Source organism: Desmodus rotundus, chromosome 9, assembly GCF_022682495.2.
Source record: "Desmodus rotundus isolate HL8 chromosome 9, HLdesRot8A.1, whole genome shotgun sequence".
NCBI lineage: Eukaryota > Metazoa > Chordata > Mammalia > Chiroptera > Phyllostomidae > Desmodus > Desmodus rotundus.
The window spans coordinates 26,130,394-26,142,981 of NC_071395.1; the positions used below are offsets into that span (position 1 = coordinate 26,130,394).

At 36.6% G+C, this 12,588-nt stretch overlaps 1 long non-coding RNA gene across 1 annotated transcript; it reads left to right on the forward strand.

Moving 5' to 3' along the window:
* Positions 1 to 318: 318 nt before the first annotated feature.
* Positions 319 to 7,085, forward strand: LOC123480577 (uncharacterized). The gene is made up of 4 exons (XR_006656640.2): positions 319 to 366; positions 1,718 to 1,876; positions 6,381 to 6,504; positions 6,974 to 7,085. It is a non-coding gene; the product is annotated as an uncharacterized lncRNA (long non-coding RNA).
* Positions 7,086 to 12,588: the final 5,503 nt, after the last annotated feature.

Below are 12,588 nucleotides of genomic sequence, written 5' to 3' on the forward strand. Positions count from 1 at the left end.
TGACACTCAGGAAACTCTTGAACCCAGTGAGGGACTGAGTCACACCTGTTTTTGGGAGGAGGACGTTACAGACTTAGGCAGCACCTATCAACAAAGGTCCTGAGGTGATAGTTGCCTAGTGTTCTGGGAAGAACAGGAAGGCCAGCGTGCCTGGGCCAAAGGGAGTTGCAACAGTATCGGAAGAGTAACAAAGAGCTGGGACTTGTGTGTGGTTGTAAGTAATTTGACTCTGGTCAGATTGAAAGATTTAAGGGTTGAGACCATCTAACTTCCCTTTTAACAGGCTCGCTCTGATTGCTGTGTGAACACACTGCAGGGGAAAGGCAGAAGCAGAGAGAGCAATCAGAAGCGGTTGCAGCGTTCCAGGTGAGCCCTGACAGTGGCTGGACCGCAGCAGAGCAGTGGCAGTATAGAGAGGTGGTCAGAGGACAACTGCCTGTGGGTATGAGAAGAACAGAAGAGTCGATAATGTTCAAGACTGGGAAGGCTATAGGTTTAGGGTGGAGGGACCCGTTCACATTTGAACAATTTAAGATTGACATGTTTATTAGGTATGGTGAGTTTTGAAAGGAAGTGACTAACAATGTAGGTAGAAAACCAAGCTATTTCAGTGCTTTGGGATCCAAGAAAAGGAAAAACAAAACAAAATAAAATATAGCTAAGAGAAGGAAGTCAGAAATCGTGTCTGGAGATTGAGAATTGACCATTCATTAATGATGTTAAAAAAAGAGTTTCACTGCAGTAGTGGGGGTGAAAGTCCAATTGGAGTGGTTTTCAAAAAAAAAGTGAGGAGGAAAACTGGAGATGACAAGTATTTAATGAAATATGGTCTAGTATAATAAAACAAGTTTAAAATTCACGTTACTTGGAAATCTAATTTCATTACATTGCACCTTGGGGTTTTCAATACTTCACGACTTTTTTCCCCTCTCTCTCTCCCTACCCCATAGACATCCTACATAAGAGCTATACATGGTAAGTGAGAATAATTCATTCGCTAAAGACTTGTTTGCACAGTATATGAACAAAGTAATAAGAAAGTCAAGATTGCCTTGTACTCCTCTGCTATCCCGTTTTATGGGATGATCCATCAGTTAAGTTATACATTTTCAGATGTAGTACCTATCACTATGGTAAAGACATTTAAAATTATAAAGTTGTATTCACTCAAATATAAACAACATCGGTTTTTAATTCTCCAGATGAGATTCCTAAGCTGGTGTTTGATTCTGAACATTTTTTTGCATAGTTTAGATGTATTAATACAATTTTTGAACACATACCTATGGCATTGGAAGGACTATCACATTAAAGCAAATCAAAAGTTTCCATGATAAACATTTGTGAACATTAAGCTTTATTTTCCAACTAGTGCGGGAAATTTTAAAAGCCCCAATCATTATCATATTTTCCATGAAATTCAGTGTTGTTTTAAAGATACTCTTGAGGAAATTGCAAGAGTAGCTCTAGATAAAATCCCAGTGGATACTCAAACAAGTGAGATCCAACAATGCGCACATCAATCACGCTGACAGCCGAAAATCGCTTGTTTGGTTACAATTTTGTTAGCAAGTTAGTGGCCGTTAATCCTGTCCTATCTTTCCACAAGCCTGACATGCTGATCTGGTTTATTTTATGAAAGATTACCCTTATCTGGCAAAGAGAAGAGTCAAACTTGAACAACAGTTCTCTTTTTTATTTCTGGCCTTAAAAACAGAAACTCCTGGACCTGCCTGAGAAAGCTCCTTTCGTGCTGGCGGCTATATTTTGGTGCAGATCCCGGCAGAAAGCCTCCGGCTGTGCTGGTCTCGCTGACGATTGTCGGAGATACCACAGGTGATGGTACCTTGCCGACTCTCAGCGCACAGACCAAATGGTACAGTAAATTCTAGGTTATTGCGTTTTACATCAGGAAGTCTCGTTCTGTGTTTAGAACACCCCTGAGGCACCACTTTGGTTTGTGTTCTGTATACTTTTCCCGTCCTGCCATACCTTCCTCGACTTTTCTTGTTCTGTTTTCCCTGATCACTTTCAAACGCAAATGGCACATGTTTATTGATGAACTCCCACGCCTGCGCCTTCCCCTGTGACCTGTCTCACCAAACAGCGGTGGGGTTGACATAAACAAACGCACACACAAACCCCTGAAAGCAAAAACTAGAGCTGGAGAAAATGGGTGAAGGTGGGGGCTGAAAGAGAAGGGAATCCTGGAAATGGAGTCTATGGAATTAATCACATACACCTAACGGACACAGGATCTAATTTCATCAGCACAAGAGGTGAGGAAACAGTGAGATTTGGTGCTGAGATCTGAGAACAGTAATAAGCCTTTGTTCGTGACTGTGCTGGACAGATGCTGCGGACATTACAAAAATGAGTAAAATAAAATCGCCGCTTGTAAGAGATGGAGGATCTAGTACTCAGAGGTATGTCTGAAAAACAGGATTAAAATGTTGAGTGGTTCCCTAAAGAAAGTAATTAGGAACTAGTTACTAAGTCTAAATAATTCATACAGGCCAAAATATTAGTTAAATTTGTGCCAAAATGTTGCTTTATCAAATACCTCCTTGTTGAAGATGGAGTTGTCTTTAACTTTTTAGGAATATCTCCAATTATTTCTCAGCCACTGTGGAGAAAATGAACTTCCCCTTTAGTGCGGGGAAGAATGAGAAAGTGTAGCACCAACTACCTGCTGTCTTTGCCAACCTGGCCTGTGTGCTCCTGACACCTTGGAATCACCAGGCCCTTGGAGGAGGGAGATAAAGGAACTGGGCCAGCAGGGAAAACTACGACTTCTTGCCTTGGGGACCAATGGCAGTAACAGCCACCTCCTGGAACTCTTGAATCTGGGTCAAGATATTTGCCTCCCTGAATTTACTAGCAGGAAATAAAAATTGTTCTGCTCTCCGGGCTAACAGGCCTGTTCACCTGATCCCTGTCTCCAAGCACAGATACTGGGTCTGAAACCTGGAAATTAACCTGGATATTTATTACCAAGCTGACATATCAGATAAGCATTAGGAAGCAGTAGTAAGTGCTGGAGTCACTGTTAAATCACATGCAGTAGTTGGTTAGGGAACGTTTATGCAGTATTTTTACAGGCCATTAGATCTGTAAAAGTTTCTGCAGAATTACTTTTGATTAGAGCAAATTAATCACTCGATAACCTTGACATTGTTTTCATTTTTTCTCTCTTCTGGGCATGGGTTAATCGGCAGATTAACCAAGTACATGGAAGCAATATCTAAACAAACTTACAAAAGAGCATTTGTCTGGCACTCCTTTTATATGCGTTTTGTCCGGATGGAACAGACCTCGCTGTTCCTTTCACCAATATCTTTTATAGCAGCAAAGGTATCTCATTTTGTTCCAGCACGTTGACATTAGATACATTTCTGTTGTTGCGTGTTCCTCGGGGTGAATATTCCGTTTTGCAGAATGGAGTTTGGATTTAATCTTAGCTTTAAAAATTCTTTTATCTCAATGAATAATAGGGAAAAAATTCTGCAACATTTCATAAAGCTGGAAGTAAGGGTATTGACTTTAGCCTAATTACGAAGTTTTTGGCTAAAATTTTATAATCCCAGGTGATTAATAATAAACACCATAATAAAAACCACTCATGATAAAAACCAATCAGAATGAATGCTTCTGGGCTCCCGGCCTTCCCCGCTGCTGAATGCACACTACTGAATTCAATGTACGTCGTTGACAGAGTCATTGGTTCCTGCTCTCCTTGTTCATTCTCCATTTCCTGTAATTTCTTCATCTGTCATTTACTGTTTTTTTTTTTTCAGATAGCTCTGACCTTGGAATATTTTTTTATTTTTTCTGGATCACAGTGTGGACAAGCATCTGCTTCTACAGTTGCTAATGCCAAAGTTATTTGCCAAAAACAGAAAACGCAGGTTTCTCAGCATTTTGCAAATAAGTAACTTTTTAAAAGGATTTCATGGGAATGAGAATGTTTTGCAGTTAAAAATAATATAAAACATGTTCACTATTCTGGGAGATGAAAAATACCATAAATTATACATTTACTTCTTGGGTAGGCACAGAAATCTCTGTCTCACCTTCCCTACTGGAGGTGTCTGCACTTAATCTCTAGTCTAATGCTGGCTTGTCTGCATTTGATCTTGTAAAAATTTCAGGATGATGGCCCAAACAACAATATTTCAATAGTGCTTTCTCATTAGGTTGGTATCACAAATCTCTGTGAGGAGTAAATGGTACTTTTTTTACACTTCTTCATGTTAACATTCCTCTCAAGTATATGTGCCTCCGGTGTTGCTCACACTTTGTACTGACGTGGGTGCTGTTGGGAATGAGAGGTTTCAGGGAGATGGATCAGGAGGAGTTGCCTGTCTGCAGGTGAAAACAATGACATTGTGTGCAGTCAGTGCTTAAAACTCCACATACCATCTTCAAGAGGTGTCTATGGTTACCCCTCCTGCTCCCAGACTGAAAGCTCAAAGGAACTTGGCGTGGGGGACAAGAAGTCCAAGCAGCTTGTTCTATTTCTTTCATGACTAACTGTCACTTTATGACATCTCTGATGCGTATTTTTTCTTCATTTTACCTATAGAAAATGTCACTGGGGTCACACTCTGTGTTGGCTGCTATTCGCTGTATCTTCTGTTTAAACATCTGCAGAGGAGGCTATGCAAACAATATGCTTTTAATATTTTATTCTTTTAAATTCCAGGGGAGCATACGAGCCATGTTTTTTTTAGAAAAGGAAATTAACCCAGATTAAATTTCACTGGTCACGTCCAAACTTTCATCTTTTGCAGCCTTATTAAAAATTTTTATGAAAAGTCTCTTACCTATCTTTATGCATAATTCCCACCCCCCTTTTATAAAACAAAATAGTGTTTTAAAATTTATGTAAAATAAATAAAATAACTAACTTTAACATGATAATTTTGTATGGTTTTTGCATGCTTTCAGAATGAGTTATTCATAAATCCACTTATTGTAACACATTGGTCAGCTTCCAAAGAAGTTTCTCCTATATGTACATAGTTTTTCTACTACATGTATTTACATAAGCTGTCATAAATCCTTTCTAAATGTCTTATTGTTAAGAAATAAACAAGTTAATTTTGCCCCTTTCTCCCACCAAAAATCATTGCAATTTTTTATTTAGATTTTGAGACATTTTAGTTGACATGCATAATCTCGTTGTTGAAAAAGCCATTCCCAAAGTTAAATGAATATCTATTTTTCCCAATTCCTTAATGCAATATTCAATCAATACCAGTTAATTTTAATAAAGTCACATTTGAATAATATATTACAAGAAAGTGTTTAATGCAAATCCAGCATTTTGATATAATAAAACCAATCCATAGCTCATAAAAATGAATCAATTCTATTTTTCTTGAGTTCTACAGAACACAAATTTCTAGTTCTAGCAATGCTTTAAAACAGAACTCTTAACCTTAAAGGGCCAGTTGAGTCAATGCCATTATGTGAGTTCTTTGCACGTGCCCTGTGGGGTTTAGATTTCGGTGAAGCTTAATTTTGGGGTGAGAAGCGGGTATATTTGGGGAAAGATGCTAGTTTCTAGAGATTGAAGGTTTCCATAGAGAAAATATTAAGAATAACTTAAAGTTTTCTATGTAACATATTCCTCTAATGACATTCATAAAATCATATTTTGTTTTTTATACAATATAATTGCATTTAGCATATTTTGAAAAATGGAAAACATCAGTCATGTTTGTACTATGCCGATGTTAATCACTGTTAACCTGCTGCAGCATTTTCTTCCCATTAGTTTTTACGCTCTGTATTTTATGCTGCAAATGCCTTACTTATCGTATCAACCTAAGGCAGGTAATAATAGATAACCTATGGAGCACTTACTACAAGTGCTTTATGTGCATTATCCCATTACATCTGCTGAGACAGACCTGTGAGGCAGGTGCTACTTATTATCTCTCTTTTACAGACAAGAAAATTGAGGAAGGTTTATAAAGTTTAATTAATTCGCCCAAGGTCATTTGGCTAGTGGATTGCAATGTCTGGCCTTGAATCCAGGAAGCCTAACTTTAGAGCTCTTGATTTGAATGTTATGCTGTATGGTGTCTCTGCAAAGTTATTTTTGGTGGAATTTATGTAGATTAAAAATAAAATTATCTGTCTATTTCCAGAAAATAACTCTACTGTGTTTCTTCATTAGAGATATGAGTTATGGGCTCTGAACTACTTTATGTAGATTAATTATACTGTTCAAATTTTTTGGTGTAATTCTTATCAAAATTATGGTTAGGAACATCCTTAAGGAGTATTTGTCTTAGTAACTGAGCTAAAATGTGTTTATTTGGATTGTTTTACCTTTAATTTTGACTAAATTTCTTCTTTCTCTTGTATAGGTTCTCAAGCTTTCTCTTTTCTTGGATGGTGGATAACTAACTTAATAAATGAACGCATTTCATACTGCAAAAATACTTGTATATTATGAAATATTTCCTTTCAGTTTTAAAAAAAAGGATTGAGGTAAAATTAATCATGCTTCCTTCTAAAATTTATTTCTGCAAGTATAAAGCCACAATAGTGTCTGAGATTCTGATTGCACAGAAAATGAGAACTGGAGAAAGGATGAGTGAATTGCAGGGAAGAAGCCATAATTTACAAAAAAAGTCCATCTGAATTTTTATTGCCCAGTTTCAAGAACATAAATCATGATTTGATTAAGAATGTGATGGTTCTATCTGAAACTATGTTTTTATATTTGGAGCTAGATGAGAGAAGTTGCCTAGCAAACACTTTAGTGCTTTTTTGTGCAAATGTTCATGTTGCGAAGAGTTAGGAGAGTTGTGTGAAGAAACCTGACTTTGACACTTAAGCAGCTGCATAGAACCTGAAGGAGATTTTGGCTTTTTCTGCAGGTTTATTAATTAAATAAAGAATGTTAGTAACAAACGTTTGCCCTATTGTCATCTCACAATAGATTCTATTTCTTCAGAGTGTAATGCAGAGAGGAGGATTTCTCTCCTGGAGACAAGATTGATAACCCTCTGCTCCACAGTGACTATAATCAAGGTGAGAGAGCAAAGGAAATAAAAAATTGAAATGACACTGCCCCGTATATATTTTTGTGTTGTTGTATGTAGACATCATGGTGTGGTAGTGAACTAAAAATAAGAAAAGGTTAGGTGCAGTTGGTACCTGGGGATATCTGTCACTGTCACTAACTGGAGGGTTAACTTAAGAAACAACTAACCTCCCTGAGTCCTGGTTTCCTCCTCCGAGGACAAGGAGAAGACTGGATTGGTTGATCTTTCCTAATATCATATTTATTGCATTTTCAGTAGCTTCACAGTTCTTAGCATGATGTTGAGTACATAAACCATGAAGTCGTTGCTGATTTAAGTGGCTGTTGAATCAAATATTGGCTATTGTTATATTACTGATATTACTAATAAAATTGGTTTGAGTAACAGTATTAACCAGTATTGACCAACATTAAAAAAAATTAGAGAAGATTCTTAGGAATAAATGCTAAGAAGCATGATTCAATCCTGAAATATATAGAACATATTATTACATGTTAGACTTCATTGTTATAATCTTGGTAACTGAGACACCAGTATCAAAGGCCAAGAAAGGAGGGCTTACCAGTAGGATATGGAGAGAAAGCAGGCTACCCTATTAATTTTTTTTCATTAAATATGTGGGAAATAAAACCTGGCAAATTTCTTGTCTTAAAAATTTGTGTTTGATTAAATGTTTTAAAAGGCTTTCTCTGAATGTCACTCTCAGTGCTTAACAATGAGTAGAGTAGTAAGTTTTAAGTCACAAGATCTTAGCTGTGGAAAGTAGAATAATGATCCTTTAAAAGATATCCATCTCCTAATCCTTAGATCCTGTGGCTATTTTACCTTAAGTGACAAAGGGAACTTCGAAGATATGGTTGCCTTAAGCATCTTGAGGGGGTTGAGAGTGTCCTAGATTATCTGTTTGGACACAGTCTAATCACAAGAATCCTTAAAAACAGATACTCTACTCCCTGCTGTGGTCAGAGGGAGATGTGACTACAGAAGAATGGTCAGGGACATAGAAAGTTGCTGGCTTTGAAGGAAGCGATGAAACCAAGAGAGGAAGCCTTCGCGTGGTCCTTAGGAGTGGGAAAAGCAAGGAAATGGATTCTTTCCTAAAGCCTCTAGAAAAAAATGCAGCCCTGCTGACATCTTCATTCTAACCCCCTGAGGACTGTGTCAGACTTTTGACCCACATAACTGTAAAAAATAAATTTGTGTTGTTTTAAGCCACTAAATTTGTGGTAACTTATAACAGTACAAATTGAAAGCTAATCTGTCAGCTACGGCACATCATTAAACAAGCAAGGAAGGGGACATTTTCAGCCCTTCCCTGCTCTCTTTAGCTGTATTTAGCTTTTGTCCTTGTTCCTTTGGTAGTTTTTTAGAAGGTTAAGGAGAACTTCCTCTTCTGTACAAGATACATGTCAGGAGCTGAAAATACCCTCTTGATAAAACCAAAAATCAGAGCGAAACACAAAAACAATAAGAATAGATAGCATATAAAAACTGTTGTCAAGACTTTGAGCATCAGACATTGAAGCATAGTGATCCCTGAAAGCAAATGAAACGTGTGTTATGACTTCCCCAGTTTATTGGCCTCACGGTACAGGAGAGGATGATGGAACCCAGGCAAGCTCAGGGCACTCCTTGAGTTGAGGAGTTAAATGGGAGGGTTGTTTTGGGGAGGCCAAGGGCCTAGAGTTCTCAGGAGAGAGGAGTGGAGACAAGAGAGCTGCAGAATTAGACCCCTAGAGATGGGGCAGAATGCACCCTTGAGCAATTAGCAGAGCACTGAGCAATGCCTGCCTGGAAGGAAAAACTACCCAAGGCTGAGGAAACAGCCAACCAACAGGGTTAGAAGCAACAGTGACCGGCACTCACCCAGGGCTGAGAATAGCTGTGGGTTTCATCAGCCAGACTAGAAAAGGTCATAATTCAAGAAACTTCCTGCCCAAGTACTAGGAAATTACTAGCTCAAGACTGAGTACCTCTCGGGAGATGCTTAAAAAAAATCAGAAAGGCAAGATCCAAAAAAACCCCTTAAATTATATCCAAGTACCTTAACTGCATCCCGGAATAAAGAACCAAACAAGGCAAAATTCACCATGTTAGTTATTAAGCTGAAGATTACTAGGCATGTAAAGAAGTGGGAAAACGCAATTCATAATGAGAAGAATAATCAAAAAGTTGAAATTGCCCTGGAACTGCCACAAATGTTAGAATTAGCAAAAAAAAAAAAAAAGATGTTAAAATATCAACAACTGTATTTATAGTGATGAAAGCAAATCAATGTTTACCCGAGCAGGAGAAAAGGCAAAAAGAGTGACGAGTTTGGGGGCAGTGGACACGTTCATTATTCTGACTGTGGTGATGGGCTTGATGATGCATATATCACGCCACTCAGATGGGCTGGTAGGGGTAAATACATTTATATTTGGAAAGCCTTGAAATGTGTAATAGAAAGTAAATGTTTGCAATTATTAAATATTAATATGATGTCTGAGGTATCTCTTTGATCAGAGTTTTCTAATTTTCAACCCAATTTCTCACAGTGAGAGCCTTTCTTTCATCTTCAGTGATTTTGTTTTTCACTCTCTTTCTTTCGTGGGTTTTTTGTTCGTTTGTTTTACTTATCTTTTTACTCTTATTCCGACAAGGCAGCCCTACTGCTGTGGAAGCCTGCTTCTTTTGTTACCACTAGACATTTCTGTTAGTGAAAGCAGTGGGTAGATAGTGTCATAGTCTATGGATTAAAATATCAACCCAGTAAATATCTTCTGGATGAAAAAATTTACCACAAACACTAGAAGAATGTGCCTGCTTTCAACAAACTCCATTAAAGATGTTTGATATGACTGATCAGCTTTTCCATTAAGAGACCCAACATTTAATATGTACAAAGTGATAATTAACAGAACTGGAGTCACTATCTTTTTATTTAATACATATAATTAGGGACAAAGAGCATCCTGATGATATTTAGCATTGCAGAATAACGACGGGAAAAGATAAGCTATTTCATAATTCTAGTCCTTGGGTTTTATGACTCTGGGACTGATGCAAGAGGGAAAGAAATAAACTACTAGATCTTCTCAGAGATAGTATAAATGGGACTCCTGCAAGGAAATCTAAAAAGCACTTTAGTCCTCAACTTGTGCAGCAGTGTTAGAGGTGAGACAGGGAGTAAAGAGTGTTGCACAGAGTGTGTCAGCCCAGATAATCCATCCTTTTTGTTCTGCCTTTTCTTTCCAGTATTGGGAAGGGATATACGCTAGAGAAATCCAAAGATGAAGCAAATTACTTACAGCAGTTCTCCCATCTAGGAAGGGCTATGTTGGTGGCACCAAATACTACAGCAATTTCCTTTCCACTAAATGAAAGAGGAGGGAAGTCCAGAGCAGTAGTGATTATTTAATAAAGATCATGAGTAACTAGAGTCAAATACCATTTCATCAGTGCCCTGTAATAATACCGTTTACTCCTTGTGTGCATAGCCAAACTTGTGAATAAGAATGTCTTTATAAATGTAGTTTCATAAACTATCTTGTAGGAAATGTGTACTGAGTACAGAAATGCCACAGCAGCAGCGAATGTTGGTTTAATTCAACCACAGAGAGTCAAAGTCAATACATAAAAGGGAAAGAACAGAATCAACAATTGTATAAAAATAGTCTACACTTTAAGAAATATGGAAGTGTTATTTTGTTTCAGTGTTTGTGTGTATTGCTTTAGAATACTGTGATTTATCATTTCTTTATTGGTAATAAAATTACTTTTCTGTGGAATTGCTTACAGCCATTATATTTTGAGTGTAACCATTATTCTAGACAGTTTTGGCCATTATGTGGGTAAAGAACCGGTAAAAATTGTTTCCATTTTGGGCCTTCTGTGTCACCATGGAAACCATCCATGAGTTAAGTGTTTGTGAGTGATTTGTGGTCTTCGATGAAGCGAACTTTCGACGAAATAAATCCCTTCATGACCCATTTTTTTTGTGCGTGTGTAAAAATTTCAGAATTTTTTCCCCAAGATTCATTGCACAGTTTAGTTTCATTAGTTTTAGTTTCTTCGGTTCAGTTACCAGTGTGCTTCTAATTTTTGTTTTGTCTGTCACACTTGCTTTTTGAAATTTCGCTGCTTCCTCTTTGCTATGTGGTGTTAGTCAACGGCTGTCACAGCCTGTGTCAAAAGTGACCATGCTGTCTGCCTTTTTATTCAGTGCAGAGGTGCAGACAGACACATGTACTTTTACCGCCACATCTGCTAAGATGCTCCCCCCTATTTCTTAAATAATTTTTGGAATTAAATTAATTTTCCTTTCCTTTTCTTTAGAGCAAACTCTTAGTTAAGTTGGCAGACACTCTTATTTATGAGGTGTAACCAAAGTATTTCAATCAGGCATTTAAAGATATTAACTTCTCTAATTCATCTACTTATTTTTATTAAAATACTTTTAACATATTATTACTAGTATAGGTATTTATAATTTTATCCAGGAATATAAGGGCATTTTAATATTTTTGATAATAGTATTCTAACTGCATTGTTTTAACACGTTAGAAAATAGGTACACTAATAATTTGACATTTAAATAAAAATTTAAAAAATTTGTTCCAGTAAAGCTGTAGTAATACTTACTATATTACAGAAAATTTGTACCAAATATGGCTTAGTTAAATTAATAATTATTTAATGATTCAGAGGAAAAAAATGCAGATAAATATAACAGTGAACACTCTTAGAAAATGTTGGTATTCGAGTATAAATTTATTTTTAAATTTTCAGTAGAATTGTTCTTACTCAGTGTGTGTGTTCATTATAAATGAATCTTGTACATTTTAAAGCAACACCAATGGTCACTTCTACTTAGTTACTCTTTTCCAACTATTTTCCAACCAGGAAAGAATAAAATTGTAATTTTTGAACATTTTATACAATTCATATATATAAAAAATGGTTCATTGAGATATAGTTCATATCCCATCTAATTTACCTCTTTCGAGTGTACAATTCAAAGGCTTTTAGTGTATTCACTGAATTGTGTAACAATCACCACAATCATTTTAAAACTTTCATCACTCCCATTCAACCGTTATATAAATCCATTAGCAATCACTTACCATTTCCTTCACTCCCTGCTCTGGACTGAGGCAATCAGTAATCTACTTTCTATCTGCATAGGTTTGCTTGTTCTGGAACTTTCATATAAATAGAATCTACAGTAGATAATCTTTTGAGAGTAGTTTCTTTCATTTAGCATAATATTTTTAAGATTACCATATTTTTGCATGTATAGAGACTTCACCCATATTTATTACTGAATACTATTCCATTGTATGGATATACCACATTTTACATATTAATTTTCAATAGATAGATATTTGAGTTATTACCACTTTTTGGCTATTACACATAATGCTACTATGAAATTTCCTGAGAATTTTTGTGTGAACATATGTTTTCATTTCTTGTGGGTATATAGCTAGGAGTTGAATTGCTCATCAAAAGGTAACTCAATATTTTGGGGATGGAAAGTTTT